The sequence below is a fragment of the Haliotis cracherodii genome, unplaced genomic scaffold (genome assembly GCF_022045235.1).
Source record: "Haliotis cracherodii isolate W230 unplaced genomic scaffold, xgHalCrac1.p SCAF_18, whole genome shotgun sequence".
Taxonomy (NCBI): domain Eukaryota; kingdom Metazoa; phylum Mollusca; class Gastropoda; order Lepetellida; family Haliotidae; genus Haliotis; species Haliotis cracherodii.
Window position 1 is genome coordinate 9,868,631 of NW_027266273.1, and position 15,815 is coordinate 9,884,445.

The following is a 15,815-nucleotide window of genomic DNA, read 5'->3' on the forward strand; positions in this document are numbered from 1 at the left end:
TACCTACCAACCAAACCCTACCAACCTACCTACCTACCTACCTACCTACCTACCTACCATGCCTCGCTACCTACTAACCCAACACAACCCTACCTACCTACCTACCTACATGTACCTACCTACCTACCTACCGACCGACCGACCGACCGACCGACCGACCGACCTACCTACCTACCTACCGACCTACCTACCTACCTACCTACCTACCAACCCAATATAGGTACCCGCCCAGGTCAATCGGCATGCCTCGCTGCACTCTGGTTTATGCGAACGCATTCAGCCTGTTGTACGGGTGTGGTACAAGAGTACTTACAGTAAAGAGGTCGGGCTTGTCAGTATGTCATACCTAATGTTCCAGACAGTCTCTTAGTGGCGTGTCAGGGCGACTTTCCGGCTAGACTAGGTACGGGGTGGCTCTCCGAATTGCGTGACACCCCCACTCAGCTCAGTTGACGGGGAATTCAATTGAATACACTTGAGACTGAGAAGTCAGTTGGGTACGTACAGACCAGGGCCCACTTGCACAAAGCGATCTAAGCACTAAGATGATCTAACTCCCATACTTTAACAAAGCCTTACGATAGTTTTAGCGCTAAGATCGTTTTGTGCAAGTGGGCCCTGGATACAAAACTGAGTGGATTGAATACTGAACTCATTATACTGGATATTTAGCTCAGTAGACAGGATACTGAGTAGACGGCATAGTAGACAGCTACTCAACTCAGTAGACAGGATATTGAGTTTACAGGTACTCAGCTCAGCAAACAGGATACTTAGCTCAGAAGACAAGGTACTGAGTAGACAGACACTCAGCTCAGCAAACAGGATACTCAGCTCAGTAAACAGGATACTGAGTAGACATATACTCACCTCAGTAGACAGGATACTGAGTAGACAGATACTCACCTCAGCAGACAGGATACTGAGTAGACAGATATTCAGCTCAGTTGACAGGATACTGAGAAGACAGATACTCACCTCAGTAGACTGGATACTGAGTAGACAGATACTAAGATCAGTAGAAAGGATACTGAGTAGACAGATACTCACCTCAGTAGACAGCATACTCAGCTCAGTAGACAGGATACTGAGAAGACAGGATACTGAGTAGATAGATACTCACCTCAGTAGACAGGATACTGAGTAGACTGATACTCACCTCAGTAGACAGGATACTGAGTAGACAGATACTTACCTCAGTAGACAAGATACTGAGTAGACAGATACAGCAAACAGGATACTCAGGTCAGTAGACAGGGTACTGAGTAGACAGGATACTGAGTAGACAGGATACTGAGCTCAGTAGACAGGATACTCATCTCAGTAGACAGTATACTCAACTCAGTAGACAGGATACTCAGCTCAGTAGACAGGATACTCAACTCAGTAGACAGGATACTCAACTCAGTAGACAGTATACTCAGCTCACTAGACAGGATACTCAGCTCACTAGACAGGATACTCAGCTCACTTGACAGGATACTGAGTAGACATATACTCACCTCTTTGAAACAGATACTCTGAAGTCTTCAACTTCGATGTTGGTACTTGCAGCTGTTGGTTTGACCCTAGACGTCTTGGAGGGACACAGTGGCTTGTGAGATCTTCAAGGTGTAGAGGGGCTTTTCCGTGTCGTGCTTGATATGCCAAAGATAGGGGCTTGAAATCACCACTCTCACGAACTTGCAGCCAACGTGGAGGCTTCAAAACTGGCGTATTATGATGTTTTACTTTAGTCCGGCACATGGCTCTTGCAACAGTGTTTTGGATTTTCTTCAGCCGGTACAGCTGATGACTTGACATTCCTGTCAACAGACTGTTGCAATAGTCGATTATCGAAGAAAACAAGATATCCTACCAAAGTTGCGGCTGCATCGTTGGTGATCAGATGACGAATTGCACCAATGTTTCTCAGATGGACAGGGTAGTCAGTTGACAGTAAACGCAGCCCAGTAGACAGGATACTCAACTCAGTAGACAGTATGCTCAGCCCAGTAGACAGGATACTCAACTCAGTAGACAGTATACTCAGCTCAGTAGACAGGATACTCAACTCAGTTGACAGTATACTAGCCCAGTAGACAGGATACTGAGCTTAGTAGACAGTATACTCAGCCCAGTAGACATGATACTCAGCTCAGTAGACAGGACACTAGCCCGGTAGACAGGATACTCAGCTCAGTAGACAGTATACTCAGACCAGTAGACAGTATACTCAACTCAGTAGACAGGATACTCTGCTCAGTAGACAGGATACTCAGCTCAGAAGACAGGATACTCAGCTCAGTAGACAGTATACTCATCTCAGTAGACAGGGTACTCAGCTCAGGAGACAGGATACTCAACTCAGTAGACAGGATACTCAGCTCAGGAGACAGGATACTCAGCTCAGAAGACAGGATACTCAGCTCAGTAGACAGTATACTCATCTCAGTAGACAGGATACTCAATTCAGTAGACAGGATATTCAGGAGACATGATACTCAGTAGAAAGTATACTCAGCTCAGTAAACAGTATACTCAGTAGAGAGTATACTCAGCTCAGTAGACATGATAGTCACCTCAGTAGACAGGAAACTGAGTAGACAGGATATTCAGGAGAGATGATACTCAGTAGAGAGGATATTCAGTAGACAGGATACTCAGTAGAGAGGATATTCAGTAGACAGGATACTCAGTAGTGAGGATATTCAGTAGACAGGATATTCAGTAGAGATGATACTCAGCAGACATGATACTCAGTAGACAGGAGATTCAGTAGACATGATATTCAGGAGATATGAAACTCAATAGAGAGGATACTCAGAACACAGGATACTCAGTAGACAGGATACTCAGTAGATAGGATACTCAGTAGAGAGGATATTCAGAACACAGGATACTCAGTAGAGAGGATATACAGTAGACATGATATTCAGTAGACATGATACTCAGTAGAGAGGATATTCAGTAGAGATGATATTCAGTAGAGAGGATATTCACTGGAGAGTATACTCAGTAGAAAGGATACTCATTAGACATGATACTCAGTAGACAGGATACTCAGCTCAGATGGCGGTATACCCAGTAGACGGGATACTCCTTTCAGTTGACAAGAATATCTCTAGAGGGGCTTTAAATATCAAGGATAGTCAGTAGAGAGGATACTGAGTAGAGAGGATATACAGTAGACATGATGTTCAGTAGACATGATACTCAGTAGACAAGATATTCAGTAGACATGATACTCAGTAGACATGATATTCAGTAGACAGGATATTCAGTAGAGATGATACTCAGTAGAGATGATACTCAGTAGAGAGGATATTCAGTAGACAGGATACTCAGTAGAGAGGATATTCAGTAGACATGATATTCAGTAGACAGGATATTCAGTAGACAGGATATTCAGTAGAGATGATACTCAGTAGAGATGATACTCAGTAGAGAGGATATTCAGTAGACAGGATACTCAGTATAGAGGATATTCAGTAGACAGGATACTAAGTAGTGAGGATATTCAGTAGACAGGATATTCAGTAGAGATGATACTCAGTAGAGATGATACTCAGTAGAGAGGATATTCAGTAGACAGGATACTCAGTAGAGAGGATATTCAGTAGACAGGATACTCAGTAGAGAGGATATTCAGTAGACAGGATACTCAGTAGAGAGGACATTCAGTAGAGATGATACTCAGTAGAGAGGATATTCAGTAGACAGGATACTCAGCTCAGATGGCGGTATACCCAGTAGACGGGATACGCCTTTCAGTTGACAAGACTATCTCTAGAGGGGCTTTAAATATCAAGACGAGTCGACTAAGGTAGCAATGAGCAGAGTGTTATTTGATGAGGATGAGGTAATTTATAAGGGTCACAATGAAAAGACCTTAAAAGATGGTACTTGTTCGGCCTTAAGGGGCTCAAACAAGGACTGGTCGGCTCGGAACCTGGTTCTGTTTAAAATAGAAAGAAATATTAACTAGGACAACTTATTTGCCAAATCTTCCCAGTTTTGTCTTAGTGCATAATTGTTTTTGTAAGCATGCTCTGTGCAAAATATATCAGTTAAAATATCTATAAAGTTTTCAAACGACAATTGTATTTTCTTAATACATGATACATGTATATATGTTTTGTCTGCCAATATGGCGTGATTTAAAAGAACGTAAGAGTTGTGCCCAAGTAGAATAGAGCATTTTGTAAATGTATATTGTTTCGTAAAATTGTGCATTATTAAAACATTATTCTCTAGCGCAAAACACTTTAACATGCTTGCAATCCCAATGTACATGAAGTAAGGATTCAGAAGTAGTTCTCAGAATACTGCCGAGCATTGACCATAATCAAGAACTTTCATTCTTCACAGTTTATAGTTTAACAATATTACTTTAGTTGGAATTTTATCAGACAAAGGATTTTTTTTAAGATTTCAGATGATGAAAATAGTCTTTCCTGAACATCTTAAAAAAGACCCAATTATATCCATCTGATTACCACAGCTGTGACTGGCATATGTGTCACGCATTTTGTATGAAGAAGATTTTTCAACTCCAGCTGTGTCACCAGCTACAAATATATTCTCTTTACTTCCAACGTATTCCCACTGTAATCCCATGTGACTCCCACTTTCCTCGCACTGTACTCCCACTGTACTCCCACGTTACTCCCACTTTCCTCGCACTGTACTCCCACGTTACTCCCACTGTACTCCCACGCCCGAAAAAGGGAAGGTCCGGGGTTCGATCCCCGGCCGCGTCATACCAAAAGACGTTAAAAGATGGTACTTGTTGTTACCCTGTCTGGCGCTCGGCATTAAGGGGCTAAAACAAGGACTGGTCGGCTCGGAGTCAGTACAGCTGCTGAACAAAAGTTTGTTACATTCACAAATTTTGTAACAGTTGTTGCATTCGTTTCCCCCAAAAGTATTAAAGATGGTCTTTTCTTGTCAAAATAAGATAGTCCACACATTTTACATGCAAATAAGGCGAAACAAATGTTGGTATTATGCAGAACATTAAGTTAGATTATGGATTCATTATACTTACCGCTCAAGTTGCTAAGGTAATTGCTACAGATATCGCCAGTCTGTCTCAGTGAGTACATTCTTTTTGTATAAGTATATTCTAATGTTTATGATACAACTAAACTGCATATTTCTACGAAACATTAATTGCTTTAGAATGTGATTTACTCAGTTTGGAATCTAATGTAAAGATACTTACAAAATTCCTACACTGTACTAAGGGTTTCATGACTTGATGTCCGGTGCCATTAAAAATTGGCATTACCAAAAAAGATTTTATCTGTTTATTATTGCAGAATTGTCTTAGATAAAGGATTTTTTCAATATCTGCTGCCGCAAATATGACAAAGCAAAGAAATTTAACTTTTAGTGAAAGAACCCGGATTGTCACCCTCAGGCACACTGGACTGAAATGGAAGGAAATTCAGAAAGTGATGGCCGAAAAATACAATTGCAGTGTCGCAATACATGGTATGATAAAGTTGATGAAAAAATTTGATGCCACAGGAGATGTTATTGATGCACCCAGGTCTGGCAGACCAAGATGCACAACAGAAAGAGAAGACAGATTGATACGCAAACAGTGTATGATAAACAGATTCTCAACTCTCAACATTTTGAGGGGTATTGTGCGGAAAAGTGTTGGTTTGAGGATCAGACGTCTCAAGACGTCTACAACAATTTGGGTTGAAATGTTACGTCCCTTGTAGAAAACCCCTCCCGAATGCAAGGCGGGGCTGGGCAAGAGCACACGCACATTTCAGAGTGGCAGATTGGAACCGTGTACTTTTCTCCGATGAATCTATTTCAGATGTTTTAGTAATAGGCGTAGGATGAAAGTAAGGCGTCTCCAAAATGAGAGATACCGCAGTTATTGTTCACAGGTGACCGTAAAACACCCACCTCAGGTTCATGTTTGGGGACTCATGTCAGCAAATGGTACCGGTATTCTTAAAAAAGGTGCATGGTACTCTTAATTCCCAGAAATATCAGACTGAGATCATCAATGACCTCAAAACACAGTGTGAATGTCTTGTATTTCCGAGTAAAACATTCCTATTTCAGCAAGATAAAGCCCCTGCCCATTTTTCCAAGAGCATTCGAGTTTTTTTGGCTGTTAGAAACATACCATTATTGGAATGGCCACAGCCCCTGGTAATTCCCCTGACATGAGCCCTATTGAGACTCTCTGGGACATACACTACTGCCTAAAAGTTCATTCCCCTAACACGCGTTGAGAACGCGTGTAACACGCATGTGACACGGGTGCTCAACGGGTTGCACACGGGGTGAGCACCCGTTGGACACGGGTGTGCAACGGGTGTGCGTCGCGTGTGCAACCCGTTGCACACGCGTGTGCCACGCGTGTAACACGGGACCGGGTTCCAGTTGAAGTTGACAAATTTATCAAATGAATAGTGAGATAAAACAAAACAGTGAGATGTGAAATTTGAGTTAATGAGCGGCCATTGAGCTGTGCTCACCAGACCGTAAATACAAGGTCGGCCCATCTTAATTAGTGTTCGGTTGCTAGACTTTTATGGCATGAACCATTCCACTAGGGTCCAGTCTAGCCATTGTGGCTAGCCGACAGTAGAACAGTAGTGAATTTAGATGCGAGTTTATTGCTAGGGGAACCCGCGTGTTGACACGATTGTCGCGGGTTGGTAAATGTTCGCCATTAATAAAATGATTGTTTGTGGATTGCGAACATATTCATTTGCCCACACGAGTCATTCCATTTGATTGCAAATATAACGTTTTTCGTTCGCCAAATTTATGCTTTAGACAGTACAATTATGATATAGCCGTCACCACTACTAATGTCTCATTATTTCACGTAGGAATATGTCCCATTTCCCCACACCCCACTTTCTGTGTTGTATTTTGAAAGAATAAATAAAAGAAGGTTTTGTGTGGGACACTTTTATACTAATTATAAGAGGATGTTGTAAATGAATATGAACAGCCATGCTGTCTGACAGTTGATAGAATTTGAGATCTTCACAATCACCGGGTGTGACCATGTTGACAGAATCTCGTTAGGGTTTGTGATTTTTACATTTGCCCAATGACCATGGTGAGTATTGCTGGGGATACCAAACGTAACAGTTTATTATTAGAGGTTGTGAGTACCTATACCACGTATATCTTTAGGATATCTTTAGGATTTTAATCCTTCTTTGAGAGGCATTTAGAAGTTGGAGTACTACGTTAGGAGAAGATTTATGGGTGACTTTAATCCTTTCTTTCTCTGTGGGTAATCCTTTCATGTTGATTGGAGGAAGTCACTCAACCAGGTCATGACAGGTCGTGAGTTTACTCACTAACTACTGTGAGCGTTTTTGGCATGACATCTTTTCTTGTATAAACATAGAAACGATGCTCACTCACTCACTGTTAATCTTCTGCAGTTTGCTGGCAAAGTGGGGATAAACCTCAGTGTCAAAGACGATCAAATTTAGTTCGAATCCTTGTTTATATGTGACATCTCCCAAATGGGGACATTTTCATAAACTTGGCAAGTGATGATGAATTTTAATATTAATATTATTATAGTTTATGAAATTGTTAATAAAACTTTAATTAAATTGTGCTTCACTCTCACGAAAAATATATTGTCTGTGAGTAAATTTATATGTCACGTTACATCGGCATTTTTCAGTGATATTGGGACTACATGAAACATGGCTGGTTTTACATTTCTGATACAGGTGCTTGACTGACTGAGTAGTTCATGATCAATAAGATATGTTTAAATCAGTCAAGTTTGCAACAATAGATGAATAAGTTGATACATTTTGACCGCAGTTACCGATTACCAACTTAAGACATAGAGACAGGGAGGAGATATATAACCAAACCTATGATCCTGTTGAGACAGTTGACAGTTAGAACGTTGGATTAAATGACAGTAACTAATTTGAACATTCCCCAGTTATATCATAAAATACATCATAACTCATAACAGTCCGAGAGACAGCTTCCAGACTTATACTAGTATTGAAGGGACAATAGCTTTTGACAGTTACTTACCTCCCTGTATATGTTTTTTAGGTTTGACAGCAACTATGCTTGTAGATTTCATAGATAGACATGATTGGTTAGCTAGATGTTATTACAATAAGCGAAAATGTCTTAAAAGTCCACAGTTTGTTTAAAAGTACAAAAAGTGTGTTATAGATCTATCAACGTTTTCTTTTATTGGACATAATATTTGCACTATATTGCTGTAAGCTGTAAATAATCTAGCCTCCCCATGTACGTAACTTACATATATTTATGTATGACCAGAACAGCAAATAAAGTTCTGGTAGATAGGTACCTCGGAGATTTAACGTGCGCTTTCCGACTTTAGCCTATCTCGCACACGGGGAAGCACTTATACTATTAGGGTAAAAAAGCGTAATGATTAAATAAAGAAGTGCAAACACACACACACCCCCACCCCCCCCCCCCCCCCCCCCCCCCCCCCAAAAAAAGAAAAAAGTTTAGTCCTTGTAGTAGTCTCTTGGTCAGCTTCTCATCCTGGGGGTCGGGATTCTGGTAGAGACTCTTGGCAAGGAGGGCGGCGGTATTGGCGACGAAGTGGTTTGAGGTCGGTACGCCACTACTCTGGAAGAAGTGGTACAAATCTGTGTAGTTTGTGATGTCTTACTCGATGTCCTGTCCCCCCTTCTTGTGCACCATGACAAAAGGGACTCCTTGTTTGGCGTAGAGATATTCCTTTGGGGTGTTGATCTGGTCAACCTTGAGATCCGGCCGGGGCTTGTAGTGGTTGATCGGAATGTCTGATTTTTCCACTAGTAAATAAAGTTCTTTGGTATGACCTCTTTTATCCCTGCTGACGTTATCCTAATGTTCAATTTCAGTCTGCCTCACCAAGCGTAAGAAAGCATTGTACATGATAAACCACACTGATGCAATTTTCTATATATATATTTGTAGATATGAAGCATTCTAGTTAATTGTGGATACACTGGGCAGACAGAATTGTGTTTATTTCCAGGCCATCCTGATCGTCGTTTACTACTATAAGGTGTATGGTTGGAGGCAAGATCAAAGGCGCCGCACAGCATTTATTAGATAACAGACGGGGTCGTCCGTTTCGCTTTGAACAACCACCCCACCTGTCTGTAGGAGTTATATAATCAGTGCGCAAATAACTGTGTCAAGTCCACTGCCGGGCTGATGCGGTGTCAGTGTCAGCGATGAACATGAATGCCCAAATCATAGACCTGTAGCACTCACAAGTTGCTTAGCCAAAATATTTGAAAAGTGTATATTCAATTCTCTGATAACAGCAAATATAACCTTAGAAAAAGATTCAACATACAAACAATCAAATGTAGAACACAGACCTATGCTTATTATCATTTCTTCTGGATATGATCAACCTGCGGAACCCTCTATCCGATGAAGTAACTAATGCTCGCTCATTAAAAGAAATAAAATCCTTAATTAATCGTTCTGATGCAATAATTAATAATTTTGACTTCAAATATTTTCATAGATCATGCCAAATTGTCCACTGTCGCCTTAGACTCGGCTGCAGTGACTTAAACGCTGATAAGTTTAGACGACATGTATCAGACTGCACTTGTGGATATCACCTTGAAGATGCAATTCCCTTTTTCTATAACTGTTAAAAAATACGATAATATCAGAAACACTGTGTATTTCTACACACATGGGTATGGTCTAAACATGATATTACATGGCAGTAGTTAAGCAGTTCTACAAACATGACTCTTCTTAAATCAGTTCATGACATCATTGTCAAAAGCAAAAGGTTTGAGTAGCTTAATTTTATGCATGTAGTAAAGGAAAACTGCATTACCTTATTTCACAGACACCACTTGCTTCAGTGTACTGGCTTCGTGTATTTCATTTGTGCATTTTGTATGTTTATGTTCATCACTCTCTTATATATATATCCAGCTGTTGTTAAGTTGTTACCTGGAGAGGTATTACATAAGCAAGTTTTGCTTGTTTACCGATCCAGATTTCTTTTGAAATAAAAATACGTTTAAGCCAACACAGCTAACCCTAAAACACATGATTGTAAACTATTCAAAAAGGAGCACTAATCTCTGGCTTCTTCTCGGGTGTCGAGCTCAAACTCAAACTCATTTATTCTTAGAATAACATGACATACAATTATCTACAATTTTTATTATGTACAATTTAACAAAAATAATAAAAATAGGATACGTGGATACTAATACAATTTACCAATTGTATTGTACACATTGTTAAGGAATTTAGATAGGCCTTTTAGATTTCTTACACTGTTAGTGGTCATAATTTTCTTAAATGTTTGGAAACTTAAGATATTGCTTATTTAAGAGTTCATATCGCCGTTGGTGTAAAGCTTCACATCGGAATGAATAATGCAATTCATCTCCCACAGCGATAGAATCACAGAGTTGACACTGGCTGTCTTCCCTGGGAATGTTCAGCCATCGACCAGTTTCAACTGGTAATCCTTGGTTAGAAAGTTCTGAATTTTAGTATTGGGAGAAATATTGATTTTAAGAGCAGTAGATATTTCGCAAATGAAGGTTGATTCTTCAGGTAAAACGACCTTTGGATTTCCGCTTGGGCTTACTAGCTGCCGTGAGTCAATTTGCTCGTTAACGCAATCGAGCGTGACAAGAGACTGGGCTACCAGTCTGCAAGGACAGCTAAATAAACTTACGCATTTTTGAAAACTGATTGGTTACCCGTGATCTATGAAGATTTCAACAAAGGGCGCATGGTAATTAATTTCTTCAGCCTAAACAAACAGACAAATAACGGCGAAAGCTCATCGGATGTCGTTATTTGGAAATACCCCTGATTGTTACAGTTTGATAATAAAAAAAGTATCCCTGAGTGAAAGCATTTGCGGATTTCGGATTGCGTGGATGATACAATTACTACTCCCTTGTTGTCATCCACATTTTCTGGTATAACCCTACACTTCTGTATTTGTCGTAATTCACATGCTGCTCTGTTAATGAATTTATATTATGTATACTCAGTTGTAGCACCACTCAGATTACCGGATAAAGGTTCAAATTTGGTCTTTCTTGTACCTGGGGTAATTATTTAATCTAAATCCAGGTTTGAAGTGAGGTGGAATGTGAATTAAGCACGTGGCAGCCCAGCAAGAGATGTATGATCAGTTGATTTACTTTTTTTGTAAATCAACTGATCATTCCCAGACATCAAAGGATCAACAGGAAATATGTTGATTGATTAATTACTGTTATCTTGCACAGTGGATATGTCAAAAGTAAGTGTTTACATGTGAAGGTAGGGTTACTAAACCTAGGGAATACACTCATATCATGGCGTGAAGTACAGATGTAAAAACAACATACTTTGTTCAAAGGGTAACCGATAATACACTGACTGGTTGTTCATTGTTATCTAACTCAATGTATGTTTTTAAGAACCGTGGACATTATAAAAATAGTTGTCACGTGGGCTTTCTCAGCTAACTTGGCACCTATGTGAAACAATTGAAACAAACTAAGTGATCAGTTAAGAAACAGACACGGGTTATAATATTCGATACATTTAAATAACGTTTAAAAACGATATATTGAAATATTGTAATATATTTCATATATATTCCAAATATTGTTTCCAAATAATTATTATTAAAGTATTTGATTCTCACATAGACATTTGACATCGAATAAGTATTTTTGTACAGCTGCAGACGCAATGGATATTGTTCCTTTATGTTGATATTCCCGGATACATTATAACTTTGGTAGGTTGTAATAATGATATCTGCATTTTGTTTTCATTCATTCGCTGCAGCTTTGAACAGAATCATTCTTGTTCCTTTCCGTTTGGTTGGGAAGTTTTTCGATGCGCGATAGACGTTGTTTTCACAAGTATTTTCTTTTGTAAGCGTGTATATGTTACAGTCAATGTGTAAAATATGATTCACTCAGGCAATTTATTAAATATCTAAATATTTCAGTCATTTTACAAATTGACTGAATAATCCATTCATTTATTTAACCGACTGACTAAAAATGATAAAGACGACCAAAAGAGCTTAAACACATCACAATATATTAATTATGCTAAGAAAAGAAGCCAAACAATACAGAACTGTACTTGGTGATGATATTAAACATAAACAAATATTTGGAATTCGTTATCATATTAATAAAGATGGACATATTTTTCAGTTAATTTGTAAAATAAGCTGAATATTTAGGCGTTTAATACATTTCCTTAGTGAAATCTGTTTACATTTTGAATGTAAACATATACACACGGTAAAATAAGCAATGTGCAGATGAAATATTTACTTTGTGTTGCAAGTCAAAATAGTGTACACAAAGATCGCACAATTACGAAGCAAGTGACTTATCAAAACTGCATCACCATTACCGATGCTCCCCACAAATATACCTACATTTCAAAAACTGTATTTCATTTTTGTTGATCAGTGTGACCATATGTCCTTCTACTTTCAATAAAAATGCGCTTACGAATGGCGAGCACAGGTCGCGAACAAGTCTAGATTTCTACTATATCATCCGGGTACTCACTGAGAAAATACAGTAATGCACAGGTAACAACTACTCCCGCGGAATTGCTTTAGATCAGTGCTCTTTTGTACGTTGAAATACTATATATTGTGAATGCCAAAATGATGTATCAAGGATCAAGTAGAAGATCCATTGACCGTTGCACTGGGAGTTTATTCAACAGATCGTGAAAATAACACTGCTGTATCTTATCATTTATTTTAGATGACGCAGTCAAAGCTCACTTCTCCTGGCGGCCATTATCGAACGGCCAGCTAAAACACAACCCCGCGCTTACGTCTACAGGTCTCTTCCTGTAGTACGGTAATTAGTATTCTCTCCCTCAAGTGTATCCTCAATGATATAACCCACCCTCATTAATTACATGCTGCTCTTTTCCAGCCTCACGGCTATGGAGCTGTGATAAAGAGTCCAAGTCATCATAAAGTAATTAGGGTCCAATAAAAACAATGCGCCGCCAAACCTCTTACATATTATCACTGAAAGTAGTACTACAGACGGTTAATGTCAAATCACAATAAAAGCATTTCAATTGCAATAACATGTTCCAGGACCATGTATTCTCTTAACACCATCGGATTTAGAAGCAATGGTCGTATAAAACAAAACACATCTATTTGATCACAACAGTATTCATGTTATTCCCACAAAATCACATAAAGAAAGGAGACATTAGGAAATACATGTGCATTATCATTTTTCGTCAGGATAACAAAATTTTCTCTCCTTGTTACCACCTCCAGGTTCAGCTTAAGACGGGTCCTTCTTTGGTCAAAAGTTTGTTCCCCCTCTAATGAGTGTGTCACGCGTTGCACACGAGTGGCGGACGGGGTGCACACCCGTGTGCAACGCGTTGCACACGGGTATCACACGCGTGACCAACCCGATGCACACTGGTTGCGTAACGCGTTGCCCATGCGTGTAAGGGGAATGAACTTCTAGGCAGTAGTGTAATTGGCAAGAGAGTTGCTAAGGAAATGCCTACATCAAGCCAGGAGCTCCGGAATTTGGTAAAGAAATATTGGTATTCTGTCTCAAAAGATACCTGTCGTAGTCTCTTGGAATCGATGCCTAAACGAATAAAGGCACTACGAAAAGCAAAAGGGGGTAATACTCCTTATTGAATGTACTTTCTTCTGATACCAAATAGCGCTACAATAAAAGTATTAATAACCTTGTAATATGTGTATAAAGTCTTCATAGCCATGTAAACATAGCAATGTAACAAACTTTTGCTCAGCAACTGTATACTGTGTCTGAGTGGGGTATTCATGTTAAACTGCGGCATGGTATCTCAGTGGGCTAGCACTATAAATCGGCATCAGTCCGGACTAGTACAAGCAGCCACATAAACAACACACGTACATGCACGTCGCTATATAAGTGCAATAATCTTTGACGCGACGTTAAACCCCATCCACTTTCCTCGCACTGAACTCCCACTTTCCTCGCACTTTACTCCAATTTCCTCGCACTTTACTCCCACTGTACTTCCACGTTACTCCTACATTACTCATATATTACACCCATGTAACTCCCACGTTACTCCCACCTGACTCCCACTTTCCTCGCACTGAACTCCCACTTTCCTCGCACTTTACTACCATTTTCCTAGCACTTTCCTCGCACAGAACTCCCACTTTACTCGCGCTTTACTGCCACAATACTCCCACGTTATTCCTACTGTACTCCCACGTTACTCCCATTTTCCTCGCACTTTACTCCCACTGTACTCCCACGTAACTCCCTCGTTACCCCCACTTTACACCCATGTGACTCCCACTTTCCTCGCACAGAACTCCCACTTTCCTCGCACTTTACTACCATTTTCCTCGCACTTTCCTCGCACAGAACTCCCACTTTACTCGCGCTTTACTGCCACAATACTCCCACGTTATTCCTACTGTACTCCCACGTTACTCCCATTTTCCTCGCACTTTACTCCCACTGTACTCCCACGTAACTCCCTCGTTACCCCCACTTTACACCCATGTGACTCCCACTTTCCTCGCACAGAACTCCCACTTTCCTCGCACTTTACTACCATTTTCCTCGCACTTTCGTCGCACTGAACTCCCACTTTACTCGCACTTTACTGCCACAATACTCCCACGTTATTCCTACCGTACTCCCACGTTCCTCCCATTTTCCTCGCACTTTACTCCCACTGTACTTCCACGTTACTCCCTCGTTACCCCCACTTTACACCCATGTGACTCCCACTTTCCTCGCACAGAACTCCCACTTTCCTCGCACTTTACTACCATTTTCCTCGCACTTTCCTCGCACTGAACTCCCACTTTACTCGCACTTTACTGCCACAATACTCCCAGGTTATTCCTACTGTACTCCCACGTTCCTCCCATTTTCCTCGCACTTTACTCCCACTGTACTTCCACGTTACTCCTATATTACTCCCACTGTACTCCCACTTTACTCGGTTCTACTCAAGCTACAAGCGAGCCATTCAGCCCCAGGCTATGCCACAGTACCTCGACACAAATAGAACAAAGGAAAGTGTGTGTTTGCTTGTTTGTTGTTTAATGCCGCACTCAGCAATATTCCAGCCATATGACGGCGGACTGTAAATAATCGAGTCTGGACCAGACAATCCAGTGATTGACATCATGAGCATCGACCCACGCAATTGGGATACGATGACATGCATCATTAAAGTCACAAACCTGACAACCCGATCCCGTAAGTCGCCTCTTACGACAAGCACGGGTTGATGAAAACCAATTTTAACCCTGATCTTCACGGTGGGTTATGTGCACGAGTTTCTACGCCGCTTTCAGCAATATTCCACCCTCATCACGTTAAGAGCACCAATAATGGCGATAATAAATCTGCCCACATAGGGAATCGAATCTGGGTCTTTGGCGTGACGAATGACAACTTTAACCGCTATACTCTGCCGTCACCGATTCCTTTGCGGAAAGTGTTCCAGGTCAATAAACAGTGTTTGTCTTTGAATGAAAGGTTAACAAATTCAAATCAAGATAATGAATATTTCCTGTGTATCGTTAAAGTTAGAGCCAGATATGTTTCGACATAACGTATTCGATATACAGGGGTTCAAATCTGTGCTGAACTGTGTCGCACACAGTGTATTTTGATATGGTCGAAATGTATGTCAGCGTACGCGTCATATCTGTCATCGTCTAGACCAATCATTGTACTACCGTGCTATATCAACATAACAGCTTGCTGTACCGACGGGCTGACTGATGATCCGCGTTCGTG